The sequence below is a fragment of the Thunnus thynnus genome, chromosome 10 (genome assembly GCF_963924715.1).
Source record: "Thunnus thynnus chromosome 10, fThuThy2.1, whole genome shotgun sequence".
In the NCBI taxonomy this organism is placed as follows: domain Eukaryota; kingdom Metazoa; phylum Chordata; class Actinopteri; order Scombriformes; family Scombridae; genus Thunnus; species Thunnus thynnus.
Window position 1 is genome coordinate 32,054,809 of NC_089526.1, and position 21,503 is coordinate 32,076,311.

The following is a 21,503-nucleotide window of genomic DNA, read 5'->3' on the forward strand; positions in this document are numbered from 1 at the left end:
ACTCTGAATCCAACACAAAAGCTCTCACCTTTTATTGCCTACTACGCTTTTATATGTTACCAAACTGACTACCAGCCATGTAAATGGAAACATTACGACATTAAACTTACTAACTCACCAGAGTACTGCGTGACAACGTTTAGCTAGGATCCTGTTTTACTGCCATGGGTCTCAGGCATTGACTGTATATAAATATGCACTTCCTACTGCTATGCAAAAATGAAGCCAAAATATCTCATTTCTGGGAGATGCCATCTTGCTGGTGTGACGTCATTTGGAGCCAGAGCCTGCGCAATCATGATGTCACACACCTTTTTTATATCGTCAAATAACTAATTAAAAACAAACTTATTATAAAAATGAGCACTTGGACAAACATCAGCATGATAAGAACTACCTAAAATGACAGAGGACATGTTGGGAAAAATTTATTTGACGTGTACTTTTAGTTTGGCTTATGTCCCATCTGCTAACATGAGGGGGGCAGTATTTCACAGAAAATAAATACTACATATGCTGGTAATACATATCATTGGTCCTATTCCAGGGATAATTTTTTGGTGTCAAGTTCATTAAGACATAAAGAAAGCTGGTAAAACATGAAAAGAAGCTAAACTTATTCAAGCCTCAAGTCTTTACTGGATCCACCATGTTAGCTGTCTGTCTAGTTTGGCACTGACTCGTCAGGCGAGAATAGAATACTACAGCTCCACATGACCCAGGTCAACTTCCTGTGTTTTCTTTGCCGACCACAGGCTGAAAGCGGAAACAGGAGCGGTTAAAACGTTAAACCATGATCTTTCCCTAACCCTAACCAAGTGGTCTTTGTGCCTAAACCTAACCAGACCTTAACCACAGCATTGTCACACCATAAAACATCATTATTCCACGGATGGAAATGTTAATATGCTACGTGTTGTTGAAATGTTAATATGCAACATATTACATGTGTTGAAACGTAGATATTCAATGTTTCTGTGGTTTGCAGAAACGTTCAATGCCAACGTTTTGTTCTGGCTGGGTTGTTTAATAGCCAGTATGAACAAGAGGAATGATTACAGTGAGGAGAACATCTTTCAGTGTTCATATGGACACCTGACTTTTGTTTTAAGACACACCTGAAAAATTGTGAACCTTTCCTTTAATATTTTTGAAGGATATTAAAGCATGAAATGCTTTACTACTACTGGATACCCGCATATCCTATTGTTTGTCCTGCATTCTAGTGGCCATAAAGATGCGCAAAGCCTTAATACTCAACAATCCAAAAAATTTGAAAGTTCATTATATTCATAGGTCTGGATCCAGGTATACCACGGCAACACAACACTCAGTGCTCTCAGTATTACACCTAGGATAAGTCCCCCACTTTGCAACTCTATTACTGTAGGAATGATGACGAAAAGAAAATGAGATGAAACCAATTTCCCTTTAAGAGCCTTTAAACAAAGGTTCTATAGCACCATACGGAAATGGTTTGACATGTGGTCATGTAAAGAATCCTCCAAAATGCTTTAATTGATCCAAATTAGGAGTATTAAAACGTTTAGAGAACCACAATGGCTCCTTTATTGTGATTTCCCTGTGTTGTTTTGTTGTGTGTGAACGCGCCACTCCACTAACCAAGAAACCCTTGAAGAACCCTGCTCCTAATCTATGGAGGAGAATGATGGCTTTCAGATGTGTTGGTGATCTGTTCCAAAACTCTGTAAATGAGGTTTACTCACAATTCTTGCGCTCTTATGGGACGCAGAAACACAGTCAAGTATTAAAGGCAGTAACCACTTGTCATATGTAATCAATTAACCCCCCGCCCCCCAACCTAACACACACACCTCTGAATTTAAATACCTAACATACATATGTTGTCTTCATAGCTGCAGAATAAATCTCTCTAAGGATGAAGAATTTTGCATAAACTCCAAATGTACGTCTCACATATACAGAATAGATAGATCTATGTTCTTTCATGCAGCACACACACACACACACCATCTAACAGTGACAGAGAAGCCTCCTTGGTAAATATTGAATTTAGCCAAGCAGGCTCAGTCTAATCTCCCAGCATGCACTGGGCTGATGCTCAGTTATCCAGATGGACAGCTTTGCCGGGAGTTATTTGATAAACAGCTCTCATATGTTCTGCTATGTTGCAACCCAGACAAATACATGAATAACAACAAGAGGAGCCAAACGACTTCTTTCTCAAGTCCTGCATGTGAAAAATTCCTCATCTCAGTTTGTTTGTAATAATACAGGAAAGTTTAATTCTGTTACATTTCATTATTGCAATGAGACTTTACATCTTTGACAAGAACAGGATGATGGTTGTGGGTGCTCGTTATCTGCTTCAGTATCACTACACTAACATACAGTAGGTGCACCTGGAGGCAGATGTATCTGAGGTATGAGTGTGAGGATTTGGACTGTTTGTTACTGACATAGCATTGGTGTTCAGACAATGACATAATGAGAGATGATCTCAAAATAAACACAATTCAGTAACGCATTTGTATGCACTTTAAAAGTTCAGCACATCCAAGTTGTTTATTATGAATAGATATCAGACACAAATCTCTTTCTCTCAATTCAATTTTAATTCATATATGTCATATATATCAGCATGATTGATTAAAGTTATTAAGTTGTTATTGCCAAAGTTAAATTACATGTTATTGAATAATTACATTTTACACAAGAAGAAATGCAAAACAATTGAACAAAGTAGAAATGAATGAGGAGACTCATGTGTTTTCTCTTTGGTTGTGGCAAGTGTAGATGATCCCAAGATGAAGGGAAGTTTCCCCTTATTTGTGTGTGTGTGTGTGTGTGTGTGTGTGTGTGTGTGTGTGTGTGTAGGGCAGGGGAAGGGTTCTCTCTCTCTCTCTCTCTCTCTCTCCATATCTCTTGCACATGAACACTACATATTAGATTAATGTAAAATCTTATTACTTGCGTATCTGAGAACCCATCTCGTCCAACATGACATGTTATATGAACACAAATTTTGAATTAGTAATATTTGCACATTGCATATGCCCCAGTCAACATTTTGTAGATTCCATTCTCTTCATTTTAAACTCTGTAACAGCTCCTTTCACTTATATATTTTGCATATTCTTATTGTATATTTCTATTTTTTCAAGTCAAGTAATTCATAATTACTTGACTTTTGTGGTACTTGTTATGCAGCACAACACCAACGTAAATTCCTTGTATGTGTAAACCTACTTGATAATAATCCTGTTTCTGATTCTGATTCTGATTCCTATGTCATAAAGGTCTGGGTCACACAAAATGAGGGAGATTTTGATTTTGATTCACCTCTCCAAAGAAATGTCACACCATGTTTAATTTACACAATTTCTTAATGTAACTTGAGGAAAGTGTGAGCGGGTGACGGGAAAAGAAGAAAAATGAAAAAAAAACTTTGTGGATGCAGTAAAACAGTAATCACGGTTGTCGTTTTCTCACACCGTCTTTTACAAGTTTTCACAACACTGCTTGCTCAGAGTTGAGAGAAAAGCTGATTTCTGCAGCAGCAGAAGCACTATGTACTGCCTGATGGACATTCCTGCCAAGGTTGAAATTTCCATTGCTAATATGAACTTTGCATAAGTGCTTATAATGGTAGCGTCGATTCAGCCTGGTTATTGTTTTTCCACTAAAGTAAAGCAAAGCTGAGAAAATTCCTGAGTAAATATAAACTTTGCTTAAGTACTTATATGGCTGTTTTCTCTCTCCCATATGGCAGCCAAAGGCACAAAGCTCGGGGGGAATACCAAGCAGCTCGGCTAAGCCCCCGTCCCCATCCACTAGACAAAGAGACAGCTCTTCAAAGCGGCACAGGGCCTTTAAACAGTTAACAGCAGAGAGCGCTTTTAAACGTGACAGTGTTTGAGAATACTTTGCACCGCTAAACCCTTGAAGATCACCCGCTCTCCTGCTGACTCTCACCGCCGTCAAAAGAGAAAACTGACAAGATGAACTCATGGCTATATCCTGGGCTTAGTTTCATTTTCTTTCCTCCTCTACTGTCTGTTTTTGTTTGCCGCTGCACAGAAATCACACTCATATTGTCTCCCATGTGCCTTTTTCAGTCAACGCTTACTCAAAAACTGTCTATGCTACATACAACACTCATATCAATACATGTGTCTCCTGCTTTTCTATGCGAGTTCCATGAATTTGCATGAGCTAGTTGTGAAAAACATTTTTTTAAAGACACCTTTGCTTTTTATCTCCCCCTGCAGTTTTAATGTTGCCAAGACGATTGATATGTCAAATTGTGCGTAATTCTTTGCAGATGGGGGCTATGACTTCTCATTTATAACTATTATACTTCATGAGTTATTAATATTCAAAGCCATTTTCCATAGACATCCATTGCATTTATATCTCAGGCACTGTATGCAGCACAGATTTCATTCAAATTTCAAAACACTGAATATTACACATTTATCAATAAATAAGCTCATTATGGTGACATGTACAGTTCATGGGTTATATAATTTATTAAAGCCTGTGGAGGCCCATTCACTCCCATTGTGTTTATAACACAGCACTGTATTTAGTACAAACTCCATTCAAATTTTACTATGCTCAGTACTGCACACTGATGAATTGTACATATGATTTTATTATCAATTATATGATGACTTTATGAGATACAATATGTTTTATAATGCATGGATGCCCATTCACTCCTATTGTTTTAGTAAAAAAGCTGTATTCAGTATTGCACACTGATAAACTGTGACTACATGTACAGTTGCATTAAAGTATTAAAGTATGAATGCAATGCAGTGTTCTATTCACCACCATTACATTTATCACTCAACCGATACATTAAGGTAAAGAGTTTTCATATGATTATTAAGTCATCCCGAAATCATGTCAATCAACATCAATCATACACATGTTCTTCAGGAAATTCTCCAGTTAGCTTTTAAATTATAGCAGGAATTGAATTTGAAGTTACTGCTGGAATGTCAACAGCAAAATCTGATGTGTGTGTTCATAGTAGACACACACACACAGGCGTAGCCAGGCTTCAGACATCACTGTTTATCTGTAAGTATAATTGCTGCGAGCTGCGGGGAGATTTAAGAGTCTGAGCCCTGCCGCTGCATGTCTTTATGGTGGGAGTGTGAAGTGTTATCATTACTAATGTGATTAACACCTTCTCCACAGGGGCGGTAGGGGGCAGCGGTTTGTGTGAAAGAAGTGTGTGTGTTTTGTGTGTAAGAGAGAAAAGAGAGAATAACGTGGTGGGTTTGTCGTTCTCACTCAAGCCTGTAATATCTAGGAATGATGGTGTGTTGCATTTGTTGCAGCAGAGCGCTATAATTACCTTGTTAATATATTAGTGACCAGCATTGATTACCTGGCTAATCCGATCACAGGGCCCGCAATTGATCCCTCTGCAAGCAGCCCGACAATAAGCACTTTGAGCAAAGAGACGCTCAATAGCACATCCACAATTGGCTCTCTCACAGCTTAATTGGCTAAAATAAGCCAAACATTTTGGTTTCCCTCTCAACGGTCAGATCAATGGAGGGAATGAGGCCTGAATTCAGATGACTTTCTTAACAAGCTCAGCTGAGTTTTTCCCCCCCTCCCTCTCCCTCTCAACCCCTTCCCCCTCACTTCTCAGCGTCTTCTTATTCATTTTTCAATGATTAGTTTTGAGGCATTTCTGCTTTATGTGATGTTTTAAGTCATGAGAGACAAAGATTTTGTCACAGGTCTCACTAAATGACATGAGGACACACTTTGTCACATGTTCTTTCCTAACAGTTGATGACAGTTCATGTTTTGAAGATAATTCTGGTTTGGACAACCATGGCCTCATTTTGAAAAATCTTTTATGGTCACGTTTTACTCACCAGCAGAATTGTTATATGTGGGGTTGCAATAACATAACCAAACATACCAGTATTACCTAACCACTTGAATGGAAATGAAATGGAGGGTGAATGTTAAAATGATTATCCTAACTGTGCATTGCATTCAACAATGATCCACTGGCTGACTGTAAGTATGCTCAAAAAGCACATGAATAATGTTTATATGGGTTAACATGGCCTAGCTTGCTAGCCACGCTTGCCCCGCTTCCATGTCCTGTCGCACCCCTTTCGATGTTTGCTCTCCGGCACAGCTCCAGACAAGGCCGTGGTCTCCTTTGAGTCCGTAGCAAACCAAGTGCGCTCAGCTGATTTAGCTCCCAGCCAGTATTTCTCGCAGCAAAATTGTTTGTTAGGAATGTCCAAAACAAACTGACAATCACAGACATGTTTCCCTTGCACTCCACACAATGACACAGATGTAAATGTGGACATGGTCTAACACACTGCATAATCAGAACTAGGAGAGGCCGGCGCAAACGTCGGTTGCGCCGCCATCACACCAGTTCATAGAGAGAGAGAGAGAGAGAGAGAGAGAGAGAATACCACCAACAAGGACCCCTCAATCTCTCCTCGTCCTCACAAAATAACTCTTCTGTTTCTCCTTTGGAATGTTGGTAACAGTGGCAGGTAGCAGTAAGCAGTTGAGAGCTAGCTAGTTGTTTTAATTTAAAGGATATATCCAAAGATGATATTTCATCTTCTGCTCTTGCTGATTAATACTGTTACCTCTTCTTCAGAGTCTTTTCTGAAGATTATTTGAAGGTTATTTTGCAAAATGTCCCACTTTTTAGGTCCAAGTTTGAGATGGATTCAGGAGCCCGTCTCTGGTGCAGCCACTCTCTCTCATAGAACAAATTATAAAACATTTTTAATGTTTTAATCCTAAAACATTTTCCTTAACTTAATTCTGAATTGTTACAATTTCAGGAGTATGATACATTAGCTATGCAACTTATACTAATTTGTACCAATGCTATTGGAAAATTTGATAAACAAACTTTGTTTAATCCTAAGCAAACTTAATGGGATCACAGGAAACTGCAGGGGAGGTTTGCTAAAAGATTTTGATGGCAATTGGTTAATAGTGTTTTTTCAGTGAACCCTTGCTGACAATTTTTAAAGTTTCAATGACAAACTATAACATATCGTACCCCAGACTTTGAAAACTAGTTAGATTTAAAACCTGTCTGATTGCTTGTGTGGTTGTCCTGTGCAATCGATTCCAAGTCCCTCCATTCCCAGATTTCAGTGATGAAATGGCGAGCAAAACAATCTCATTACTGGTAGGAATGGTGGCCAAGCTATGAAAAATGGGCTCTGGTTGTCAAATACATTTTGTAGCATCCTGAAGTCCATTTGAGTTGTTATATGTTTCCTCAATGGTGACAGGTGGTCAGTGCAATGTTTTTGCATAGTAAACTCCACCCCTGCATTTTTGAAATGTACACCTTGAGAAGTTCCTACATCGACATAGCTCTTCATTACAATAAGTTTCCATTTACATTTGACATGTTTACACACTCATTACTGTTTGGTAAAAATGAATTAAAAGTGTAATTATTAATATGAAATTCTCAAAGTGGCTATAATTAATATGTTTATAATAACAATGTATCAAATGTGTAATGTGTTGGTCGTGGCTCATAGTGATGAACTTACAGAGAATTATCAGTGACTCTGCAGCTCCCCTCAGCTTTATAATCTTTATAATGAGTTTCAGCTCATTGTTTATCTGTCCGACTGCAACTTTGCTGTTTTGGTTCACTCTCAGTGCTCTCATAGTGTCACTTTGATCCACAGCAGGCAGCTGTTTTCAGAGAAAAAGCTGTGAAAAGCCACTGTACACTACCTGCTCAGCACCAAACAGCAAACAGACACAGTTAACTGTTGACTAGTTGGTGAACACAGTGGAGCATTTAGCAGCTAAAGAGTCAGACATTTCCCTCAGGAGTTGGTAGACAAAAACAGAACTAAGAGAGAGTGAATATTGGACTTACATTCTTACCTTGCAGGGAAACCACTAGTTCAGACCAATCAGCATCCTATGAGGACTCTTGTGTGATCTCGTGATTTCACAAATCCAGCTGCCTCGCAAGGTAAGACGGTGATAAACAGTGATAGATGGCTCATCCAATCTCCTGCCAAGTATTTTTTGAAAATGCCTGCTCTTTTCCAAACAGTTTCCAAGGACTACATCTCAGATGGTTCTGTGTAACAAACCATCTGGCATGTCAGGTTACTTACATTCATCAGGTGGACAGAAACACAACTCTAAATGAATTATATTGTTGCTCCATAACTGCTGGATGTGGAAATAAGCAACTGTTTGCTAACAAGTTCAACAGATCAACTTAAATGGTGATATGTCGTGTTCACAACCTGTTCCTTCCGCCTCCAAGTGGCCGTAAAATCAACTGGTGTAAATTTAAGGATAGATGGTTTATCTATAAATGAAAAAAAAAAAAGATGTCCTCATTTCATGGTATTGTGCATGACCAGACTACACGGGTACACTCATTAATCTGTAGCTGATCCAAATCATCCATCAACATACCCTATTCCTCTTTATTTCTACTCATTCATTTTTTCATGTTGCACTTCTCTTACCCAACTTGAGAATCTCCTTCTCGCTCTGTCTGTCTCTCCGCCTGTCTGTCTGCTTCTCTCTGAGGCCCATCTGAAGGCCAGCTGGTGGCTGACAGCAGCTGAGGGCCATAAATCAGGCGTGGAGGCAGAATTCCTTACGCCGCGTTGGCATTCACTTTGTCAGCCATGAAATAAAGATGTAGCGGAGCAGGAGGTCAAAGTATACGGAATCTACCCCCCTCCCCTAAAGCAACAACAACCTAACATCCACCCTTCTAAAATCTTTATCCTTCCTCAGTGACTTTCTCTCCACAGGTAGCTGCTCTCATCACCTCTTCATTTGTGTGGTCTGCCTTGTCTGGACATAATTTACGATTAGGTACAATTGGGTTTGACTGTTATGGGTTTCTGACAGTGAATAGCAGTATTTTGGGAAGCCCAATGAACGTGGTTGTGAATCATTCTTTTGTCACATTACCTCAAGATCACAACACCATAAAAAATATTTTATGTTCACAAGACAAAAATGCTTTGGTGGAGCTAATTAAAGCTGCACTGATCAGTTTTATATTAATAATGAATTAAATAACAGTGTGTAATATGAAAGTTGATGAAGTCACATAGAATTATCACCCGACTTTGCAGTTCCCCTCAGCTCCCTGGAGTGTTTTAACATCTTACACTGTGCTGTTTTGGTTTTACAACAACTTTATAGGTTCACTCTCACTATTCCCATTTACGGCCACAGCAGGCTTGTTTTAGTAAAATAGCTCAGGTAGACACTACCTGCTCACCACCAAACAGCAGAAATGCAAAGTTAGCAATTGTATTAGTAGTAGGAGTATTAGTAGTAGTATATTGGACTTACATTCATCAGGCGGACAGAAACACAACTGTAAATGAATGCTTAATGTTGCTCTGTGACTGTTGGATATGTAAATAGGCAACTGGTTGATAGCATGTTTGCCACAACAACTTCATAAGGTCATTATATGTCAATTTACAGCTTGTGTTTACAGCTTGTTCTGCCAAAATAATAATAATAATAATAATGATTTAAATAAATAAATAAAAATGAATGGAAGACTTTTATTTAGCCGTCTTAGCTCAATTCAACCTCATCATACGTTACTTACTTCATATTCCTTTAGAGAATGGCAGCCACTGTGGCCACAAGGCACAAACAACTGTAGGACAGGTAAATGCTCAATCATAGTAACAGTAACACAAGAAGAAGAGTCATAAAGTACAAACTTACTCAAAAATATCAGTTACACAGCAATATCAATCTTGCTAACATTAACTGACAGTAGCAACCGTCGCCGCTCGATCTGAGTCAACCATGGATCTGAGTCGTGCATGTGGTTGCCTGTCATAGCATGGCACTTTTTTTCAATTCATATTTTTATATCAATATATTGGGGGGATACTCCTTGTATCCTTGTTTACAGGGATACAATATATTCATACAAAAAATATGAACGCACCACTGTCCGAAATAATCATCAGCAAATGCAATTATACCTAAACTTAACAAATTGCCATTATATCACTACCCATTCTAGTATTATGGTGTACTGCAGAAGTGGTGTTGCTGTACCCCAGCAGAACCTTATGTGCTGTAAACTGTTTTGCGCATGCATGACTCACATACACGATTGACTCTGACAGCCACCATTACTGGTAACTAGCAGCAAAATTTTTGAAGATACTGAATTGAGCAAGGGTTGCTTTTTTGCTTATGAATTTAACTTTCCATTTATAAGAGGAAATAATGTGTTATTTCTTCGTTCTTGTTTGAAACACAAACCCACATTATATTATTCAAAACAAACTGTCCTTGCTCCAAAGTGTTTACCTCATCTTTTGGCTCTAATGAACATTATTGGTCATCCATACACAGACATATACTCACATACCCACATGTATACACACATACCCACACAGTGGTCCCACATTTGAAAGAGCTCATTGTTGCAGCACACCTGCCTGGTCTCCATCATGACTGCAGCCACATAATGGAATCCCATGTAGGATTTTTGCTTAATCCATGTCCTGCTTGTTCCTGCATTAGTCTGCGTGTCATGGTGACATGTAGCCCTGCTCCTTCCAGGCAGGCCAGGGGGATTGTGTTCACCCGGTATGTATGTCAACGTATATAACACATGTACAGCATGCATCCACCAGCAGGAATGAACAACTGAACAAGGGAGAGGTGACAATGTCAGTCAAAGTGTGAGGATGCAGAGGCCAAACGTCTTGGGTGTATCAATTACATTTATTTTGTGTTTATGTGCCACATTTTTGGACTAAAGTTGAATGACAATAAAAAGTACCAAAATACAGATGTCATAATGTTTAATATCTTTAATTTGTAAAACTTTCATACTGCCAGAAACTAACAAAAACAAAATACAAGAATCAGGTTTTTCATATTTTATTCTTATCAGAATGAAAAATATGAATGAATAATAACATGTTGGTGCTAATAATCTTTAGCTAGTTATCTCAAGATCACAACTTTATTACCACATTATCTTAAGATATCAAACCATTATCATGTGATCACAGCTTACAGTAACTGTATTTGAGGGTTGTTCTGCACATTTGCAAAGTTAATTTTCAAACCTGTTACTACTTTTTTGTGGCAAAGTCACTTTAGTGGTTATCCAGTTATATGTGAAACTTACCAACAACTGAGTCAGAATCTAATGACAGTTGTTTGGTAAAAGTAAGGTGTCTGCACTGGAATTTAGCTCCCCAAAAAATGTATTTGACTGGAAAAGGGAACGTGTCGACCCTGCCAAGTCTTCATCAGGCAAATGGCCAACATGACAAAGTGCATGGTATACTGTATATAGACATTAAATTAGTTACGTCATGCCAATGTCATTATATGTACAATTCATAGTAGGACTCAGTACATAATCAAGATCAAATACATTGGGGCCTGAAAAATCACACACAAAATATATCAAAAAAATATTTAATAATTATTGAATTGTATGTTGTAAAATATGCATATTAAGATCAAATAAATCATCAGTGCCTGAAAATATAACAAAAACAGTCACAATTCTCCCAAAATATATACAATAAATGTTTTAATAATTGTTAAATTATTTGTTATAAAATATACATGCATATTTTAAAGAGGAGAGATACAGATTAACAAAGCAAGACTATAAACCAGATAATAATTATAATAATATTTTATTTAATTGCTATTTGGACTAAAACATAAATAAATAAGTAACAGGTCTGGGTGGGGGGGTGGGGGGGGCAACACTGAGATTTAAAATTACAGAGGCATTGTCCACTCCCTTTACTCTTATAAGTAGTGCATGATAGTAGATTCATTAAAGGGAGAAGCACCAAGTATTCTCACACTGGATTATAAAAAAAATTGCATGTTCAGTGTAAAAATGTTCAGCAGCTATGATCCAGTGTACAGATACTTTGATTTTTCTTTAAAGAAGTACTAATTGATAATTTGACCACTTGAATGCAGCAAAGCAAACACAGCAAGCACAGTACTGACAGCTTATCAGCTTATGAAGTTGGTGAACATTTTAGCAAACTCGCCTGACAAATGTAAGCATAATATTCACTCTGTTTTTAGCTCTGGTTTGGTCTCCACCAACTTGAGAAAAATATCTGGCTCTTTAGCTGCTAAATGCTCCACTCTGTTCACCAGCTAGTTGCTAACTTTGTCTGTCCGCTTTTTGGCATTGGGCAGATAGAGTACAGTGGGTTTATCAAGGCTTTTTCACTTATCAAGGCTTAGTGGAAACAGGGCGGTGAGACTTAACTAAACCAGTGAAGTTGCAGGCCCTAAAACCAAAACAGTTAACCAAAAGATTCTAAAATGCTCTAAGCCTTAAGAATAAAATTAACAGAAGGGTTAATGGGTTTCAAATAGAATTCAATTTAAATTACAGATCTAGATATTAATATTATAATTTTTTGATTAAAATGATTGAAAATATAATTTAAATTTCATTCAAATTATATTCTCCAGCAAATAGATTTCTCGCAAATTATTTAAAGATTATACTCATTAAGTAAATCAGAGTCTTGTATGTTATAGTCCACAGTAATTACCTTCAAATTTCACCAGGCTGAATACCTTAATGAGATATTGCTCCTATCTGAACAGTAGCTTTTAAGAGTTAGCATTTGTGTTTTTCTTTTCACTCCGTCAATCAGCCCCATTCAATGCTGTTACCAAGAGGCAGCAAATTCAACATTAACATCCAATATTTTTTTTTAAATTTAATCTCAGAGTCTTTTAACTCTCCCTTCAGCAGCTCTCATCCCTTCCCATCCCATGTCCTCCCTTCTTTTTCTGTTGGTGTCAGTGATCAGGGTGGAGGGTTGGGGGTTGGGGTCAGGGTCAAAGTTTAAATGGTAGGTCCATGTTTGTGTAGTTGTATTGTCATGGCTTTGGTTCGTCTGACCTCCGATGCGCTGTGTTCAGCAGCAGTGACCAGACCGGAGCATGGGGTGAAAGTATCCCCAGTGCGTGCAAGTGCATGTGTGTGTGTGTATGGAGCCACATAACTGTTTGAGTCATGCAAAGACATCAGAGGCACAAATAGAAAAAAAAACCCCAAAAAACAAAAGTGAGACTCCCATCTGGCCATTGACTGTCTTTAATGGACTGTGGATACTGGTCTTTGGTGAGGGGACTTGTCTGTTCTGAGGGGTTAACTCTGGTTGTAAAAGCTGAGGTGGATATTTCCCCTTCAAAGATCCTTTGAAGAGGAACAAAGGGCTGAGCCTGTCGTGGAGAAAGATTATCCTGTTAAGCCATGGCTGGCCTCGCCCACCCAGGATGGCTGCAGATTGTACAGAGCTGTCATATCAGTGGCAACATCCACTCCGTGCTGGCCTGCAGACTGGGAAACATCCACATTAGGGGTATTTACACAGCATCCCTGGATCACTCTCAGATTATCTGTGTTCTAGGTATCATGTCACAAGAGGTAATTTCCCTTTGTGGGAATAGGGTGAGACAGCAATAGAGGGAGATGACGAGCCAAATGCAAGGATAAAGAACTAAAGTCTATAGCAAGCCACCGCTGAAGGCTGCAATGATTAGACCATATAACAATATTAAAAGTGTTACGTACCAACCAACTAATACATACCAACTGTTGTGTTATACTTCGAGCCTTAGTAGTGATGAAAATATAGCTTGTCCTGATGGTGGCGCTAGAGGAAAGGTCATGCTGTCATTAAAAACTAAAGGGCTTAACCACTTGTTGAATGATCAGATCATTGAGTGATCTGATTATGAAATATTTTGAAATATTACAAAAAGAAAAAAGAAAAAGAATATGAATCATCCTTTGGAAATTGAACATTAAGAGTCATTTTTTTAGGGGTATTTGGCAATTAGTCACTGAGATTCCTTTAATGAATCAAAGCAACAAAATGTCTAACAAATAGGTCATTGACGTTCCAAAAAAAAACCCCAAAAAAGCATTAGAGTGTCAGCCCAGTCACCCTAGGAATTTAATCCATATTAGGGGAAAATGGATGTAATGGATGTATCACACCATTCAACATTCACTGCCAATGCAGGAAGTAGTATGCATTTTATGTAACGAGGTGGAAACTGAGGGTGTGGAAGTTGTGGGGGTGGACTGGTATGTAGGGAGTTTGACCTTTATGTAGAAGACCAAAGTTTGTGTCCCGTTACAGACCTGCAGCCAATGTTCACCTTTTAATTGACCATAACATGATCTTCTAGGTGTTTCAGTCACCTAATCATAACCAAACTTTGATCATAGTTTATTTGCAATAACTACAGTCTTCCCCTAACCATGACTATACTGTAGTTAACACAAGCAGCTAATGAAGAAGAATTTTAAAAAACATTGACACTGGATATAGTCTGGGGTTTTGAGAAATCAAATCAAATGTTGTTATTTGAGCGTTTTCTAATCTGATGCTGCAGTCGGCAGGACGTAATCATTTGTAAGTGCTTTCAAAATTGTTAGATATGACTGTTAAAAAATGAGTACTACAGGCATGGTTAGCTTTAGTTTCAAAAATACTTGGTTAAGGTTTGTGAATGTTTGTGGTCATGGTTAAAAGAACACAACATTGAGTGTCCAAGCGTTCAAGTCTCACATTTCGTTGACTCATCTATCCATTCCTGGCCTCTGCTGTGACAGGTTTTGCGCTGCTAATAACAACATCATGGTACTTTGTTCTCAACAAAAAAGGAGTCATGATTCTCACTGCCACATGAGGTCCTTAACAGGAGAAACACAAAATTTGTCAAATGCTGTTTGAACAATAAAATTCAGACAGGAAGCTGGCGCTAAAGCAAAGATCAAACAGCCACGAAAATCATTAGAAATCATCCTCTGAGAACCATCCTCTGGGGACCATAAATATCCTTACCAAATTTCATGGCAATCTGGCACTATGTCAAGACATTTAAGTGTTTGATGGACAGACTGACATGGCCGTCAAGCCCCATCACTTCCACAACAAAGTGTCAGACAGTTTTGGACAGGATTTCATTTAACAGAGTTCTTGCCATTAATAGAGGTAATGAAAGTCTAGAGAGGAGTGAAGTATGTGTTTGGGGATGTACAGTATGCAAGTTGGCAAGATGGGAATGTGTCCATCTTGCTGCTCGTCTCATGGAAATTTAAGATGTGTGGAAATGTCCTGAGCAGGGAATGCAGATGATAAAATGTGTGTGACAGTTTTATTGTGATCCGGGAGCATCCTTAGCCAAGACATCAGTCAGGCCGACTCGACAGGCTCTCACAGCTGCTGATATTTAGACGACAATTCACGACCACCGCACCGCCAGGGAGATTTGATCTGACTGGGTTGCTGTGTGGGGGTTTAGATGAACATAAATAACTGAGTTTAATGAGGCCTATGATTTTAATATCTCCAGGCTTTAAACTTCACATCTGTGCAGCCACAATGTATCTGAAAAAATACAGCTTGGTTTTCCGGCACCATGCAGTGCAGTATATGTTCTGATCAAACTTGAAGTAGGCGTCCTATTGGGCATGATTGTGTTTGCCAAGTTTCTGGTGACAATTTTAGAGGCTGTAGGTCAGACCCTGCTTATAGTCTTATTCATGTTGATCTGTCTACCTGCAACTGAGTCTTATAAAAGCATGGGTTCACAATTTTTCAAGTCTGTCTCAAAACAACAGTCAGGTGTCCATATGAACATGCATTTTGAGCATTTATATAAATGTTTATCTGAAGCTATGACGCTTGAGAAGTCTGAGTTAATCAAATCAAGTGGATATCTATCTTATTAAGTTACAGTTGCAGCCTCATATTAACTCCAGATAAACTTTTAATATAGTACTGGGCTGTGGATTTTGTCCCCCATCACTTACGCTGAGAACACAACAAGAAAAGGATCTTTTATTGTCCAGTATGAATAGGAGGAATGATTACAGAAAGCAAAACCTGTTTCAGTGTTCATGTGGGCACCTGTGCTCACCACAAGGTGAGGCGCAGAGTGCCAGTGCAAAGTGTAGCATAGGTTTTGTGGCAGGCAGGAGGAAAGCAGTGGGAAATTTGAAAAGCAAAACAATTGGGGACTGTTTGGATATATTTCGGTCTAAAACAAAAGAATTCTCTGGCATGAAAAGTTTGGGTGCATAAAACCTTTTCTGTCTTTTTGTCCATCATGTCAGGTTACATCGCAGACATCTCACTGGGCAATGAAAGGTCACAGTTGAAGTTGAGTGAACACTTGAGTGCAGCAGCCAGCTGTTAAATCCTACTGCTATGCTATGCTGAGGGTAGAACTGCTGTGAGGTTTGGCGTATTTTCTCTCCATAGGAAAACAATAAGTCATGCTGCCGCAAAGCAATTTAACAAGTTATTATTGCATAAGCTACTCTCATCCCTCAACCCCCTGTTGGCAGCCATGTTAAACAAAAAAATAACCCTGATATTTTACTTGCCCAGCATCAAACAGACCCAGAGACTGTATTCTTCTCAAGAGCTGAAGACCAAACCAGAGCTAAAAGGACAGTAACTATTGGACTTACATTCATCCGGCAGCCAGCATCACGAGTCCAATAGGATGATGTTGCTCTGTGTCTGTTGACAACTGTTTGTTACCATGTTAGCCTTAACAACTTTTATACCATATGTGTTGGCTGTGTGTTTGTCTGTCCATTTGTTTTGATGTTTTTCTGCCTCCTGGTGGCCAAAAATCAGTTAACGCAGCAATGCAAGTTTATGCATTTGGAAGTAATTGTGAAAATGCCACAGTGAGCAGCTGAACCGCTGGTCAGAACTGAATGGGAGTAAATGGGCCTGAGAAAACTAATTTATACGGAACATAAAAAGGCTAGACATAAGTTTTAGATTTTTATTGTTTTTTTTCTTCCTTCCAGGCAGCCATTAGTTTCTATCAAAATAATTAAATCATTAAAATAATTTTGCACATACTTTAAACTAGCTTGATTACGGCAGTCCAACAGTGAATGATGTGTGCTTTCACTTTTGTTAAAGTAACATTGTCATGTTACCAAGATGTTTTGTGAACATTATGTATGATGGATGTTGGGGGTGTTGGTTCCTGAAAGATGAATGCAGTGCAGCCAGAAAAATGTATCCACAATGTATGTGGTAGTGACAGCGCACTAGGCCCATCAAAATACTGTGCGTCATCAAAACGTACTTATATGTTCATGTAATGTTATTTCCCTTGCATCAGTTTGCTATAAAAAAGTGGAAGCATGCCATGCTTTCTATGTCACAGTGACCATTTGGAGGAAAGCCAGACATCTTGACCAGGCTTCTTAATGGTTTATCCAAAACCAGTCCCGTTAAGGAGAGAATAGTCTGTGCATAAAAACACAGCATTGATACAATGACAGATGGCTGAGAGCCTCACAGTGTAGGAGAAATGCAATCTCAACAGACCTAGAATAGACTCTTGGTTGCACTAAATTGGTGCCTCCTTTCTCCACCTGACCAACAGCACACCACATGTGTCAATCTCCTCACCCTCTGGCATCTCCTGCCCTCTGGTAACCTAAGGCCAGGGAGAAATAACTAGGCTCTAAGGTGAAGTATCAGCTTACACTTCCTGCTCCAACAGGACAAATATGAAAACTAGAGATGTATTTGCCTCATCAGAATGCCAATCAATCAGAAACTGAAGCTCATGGTAGATCTTCAGTTTCATTTGAAAAAACGACCTAAAGCAGGCTGAGGTTGAGAAATGGTGAAAGGCATAATGTGTGCAGACAGTGAAGGGGTGAGATCAATACAGTTGGACTACAGTCTAAATTAGACTGATGTGTCTGGGTCTGAGAGAAGAAATAGCAAAGAGTGAAAGTAGTGCGGAGATCGACCTTAAAATGATTTCTTGACTGTAGATGCTCTTATTATGTGAATTCATAAGGGTGCAAATTCATATAATATAATTCAGCTACTTAGTGTTTTTTAGGTATCATGTGATTGTTTAATGTTCCATATTTGGTATATTGTAATAGAGTGTGAGTGAGGTTTGTTCTGTATAATAATGGTTGAGTTATAAAATCAATGGAGGTTAATAGAAACATGCACCAAAGGCTTTCAGAAATTATACTGGAAAAAATATAAACTCACCGCCATCATGGTTAGCATGTATATATTATTGATCAGTACGCAATACTGAATTTTATTTTATTTGAAAGGTGTGTAAACTGTATACAGAGTATACAGTTTAAATACAGTGGAAGTGAATAGGTCTTCACGGGATTTATTACATCATATATCTTATGAATTGACATCATAATGGACAAATTCACAGTTGATCAGCGTGCAATAGTAAGCATTTTGAATCATGAATGGAGTGCACTGTATACAGATTTTAATTACAATGTGAGTGAATGGGTATCTAACATAGATGTGAATGCATTATATACCTCATAATAACTGTAAATGTCATCATAAAGGTTTTTGTGCAATTCATCAGTGTTTAATAGTACACATGAATTGAATTATGAATAAAGTACATACAGGTGCAAAGCTTTAATTACAATGGGAGTAAATGATCCTCCATAGACATTAATGCATTAAATAACTTATAAACTGCACATTTTGTACTGTTTACACACACTAAGTTATAAATGCTATGGGAGTGAAGGGGCCTCTATGTACTTCTCTTGGTATTATAGCATGTAGTAGTATTATCTCAATGGGTGGAAGTTGTGGGATTTTTTTTGCCATTTTTAAAAGTTTTGAATGGTAATCAAAACATTCATGCTAAAATTGAAAAGGTGATTTACTACACAATCTATTTTGCTATTAATGTAATGCCACTTACTTAATATTTTGTTGATTATATTTCTTTTGCACAAATCAAATGTGAATGCAGGACATTGACTTGGATTTTTATTTTACACTTTTAAATTATCTGAATATATCCTTTACCAGTGTATGATGATATATATTTACCTTTAAAAAATCAAGTCATTGCATAATTTCTTAAAGTACAATGATTTTTCTTTATATGGCATCATAGTGCAAAATAAGAATGTAAATACTATAATGTATCTCAGTAATGTTTTATTAGTACAGTGTTTGTTGTATTTGTCTTTCTGACTAATGGGTGGCATCATTTTATTTTATTTTTTTATAATTTTCTAACATTTCACAGCACTGATGGCCTGCAGGTCAGAGCCTCCATTATAAAAAGCCACATTTTGAATTGTGAAAGCAAGCAAGGGATGACTCTCCTTTATGTCTGTCCACATCAACTGACTTTAACACTCAGTAAGACATTAGCACCCGACTCTCTGAGTGGCAAATAGACAAGACATTGACAGTGGCAGTGGCAGGAGCAATGTCAGGGAGCTGAGGAGAGGCAGTTATGAGAGTGTGAGAACTGTTGTTGATTGTTGAGGGGCAGACGACGCCGTGGCGGCCCATTGGGATATTTTGTGAGCGGCAGATAAGTGGGGTGTCAATGACAGGGTGATGTCTCTATCCACAGCCAAGAATTTGTCAAGTTCACCACCCAAAAAAGAAACATGGAGTAGCAAGCAGTGCCTGCCATTTCAGTGTCAGTCTGCTGAACAGTCTGCACGCATACATTCACTCACACAGCTGTCCAGTCATTTTTACCCGCCTGGCAGAGGGGGTAAAGTCTACTGGAGAGTCTGAATGAGATATTCTTCCACTTCTTCACTTACTCTGAAAATTATTGTATATAAAATAATAACTGAAGATATTTCTTTTACACACCAACTGCATGCTTGCCATGCCTATCCAGTGTTATCAAATATTCATGGATGCACATGATGTATAAACGTACACTTCTCTACAGTATGTGTGTTTGTGTGTGTGTTTGTGGGTCAAACAAAATGACTCCAGGCTCCTAACCCCTCCACTGTTCCAGTAATGCAGACAGGCAGTCTAAAGGCGGCCCTCTGTCCCATGTCAGGGGCCAGTTCCCCACTATGACCTTTTTAACACCTCCAGGACCCCTGCAAGCATCCGGCCTGAAGTCACTTTTTACAGCGTGCGGGAGCATGATCCTGCTGAGCAAGTGACGGAAGTTATCTAAGGCAGTTGAAGCATCTCATTTCTCTAACAATCACTGCAATTACATGACATTACATTCTTTATCAGTGTTGTAAGCCAGAGTAATAATGTGTTGATATCAGTTACACAAATTGAGAGAAGCAGGTTTTGCAGGTTAGCAACAGGGCGTAAGGGTGGCAATGTCTGTCAACGTCCAACACTGGTCCAGACCAACATTTTCATCAACTACTGCCCAGATTACAGTGACATACAGTACATAATGTGCACATATTGCAGAGAAGTGAAAAAATAAATCTACCATCTGTGATAAATATAACAATTATACAGATATACAGTATGCAAATATAAAATAGGCTTTTCTGAACAAGTGTAGTTGTGTTGCTAAAAATCAAAAAAACCACCATGCCACTATGATAGTGCTGCATTCTGATAATCACAGTTGTGTAGTTCATGCTGTTAAGTATGTAAGAAAGGAGGAACTTCTGTCAACAAATTCTGTTCAGAGGTCTCAGGTGTTAATAATGGTACTCAGTTCACCTCTTACTTGTACAGTGGATCCATTGTTTATGTTTGAATAATTTGTTGAGTGTTAAAGCTGCATTAATAGATTATTTTGACATTTGCGGGCAGTGTAACAAGCTGTAAACACAACACTGACAGTCTCACCTTATGATGTTTTATGGCGGCTAAATGTTCCACTGTGTTCACAAGCTCATCAAAGACTTTGTCTGCAATTATTTGCTGGGCAGGTAGTGTACAGTGAGTTAATCAACATTTCATTAGCTGCAAACAGCTGCCTGCTGGTTGATGAGAGAAGAGTTGCTAACCAGAAAACCAAAGCAATGAGATAAAAGAGTCTAAAAAGCCTTAGGGTTAATCACAAGGGATGACCTCTTTCATATTACATATAATCATTTGATGCATTGTTAATATAAAAACATTTATGAGTGCATTATACTAATTATACTAATTAACAAGTTAATGTATAGCAAATATATTATCAAATACAAAATACTATTGACAATTACTTGTAAAAGTTTTATCTGCGTATTACCTGATTATTTAATTACATTTCCAATGTATTTAATCCAATATTTTTATTCATTTATTAATATTTACTTCTAACAGTTTAAGAATTGAAGGATTACAGATTAGAGATGACTATGTACAAATGTGTATTAATACTTAAGTAAATGTATGAAAGTGATTTGTTAATGAGTAGTTCATCATTTACTGCTTATAAATGAGTCATAGCTGATCATTATGATGAAGCGTTAAAAAAGATATGATGAATAAATAAGAGGACATAACTATGTATTCAGAATTTCTCATGACTTATTTCAAAGAAACCAAGTAGTGAATGATTCCTTATGTTACAGCAGAGTACAGAGTTGGAGAGTTAGAGTGTGGAGAGAAAGTTGTTTGTTTAATCCTGAACCCCTGTGAAACTGGAGAATAACTACC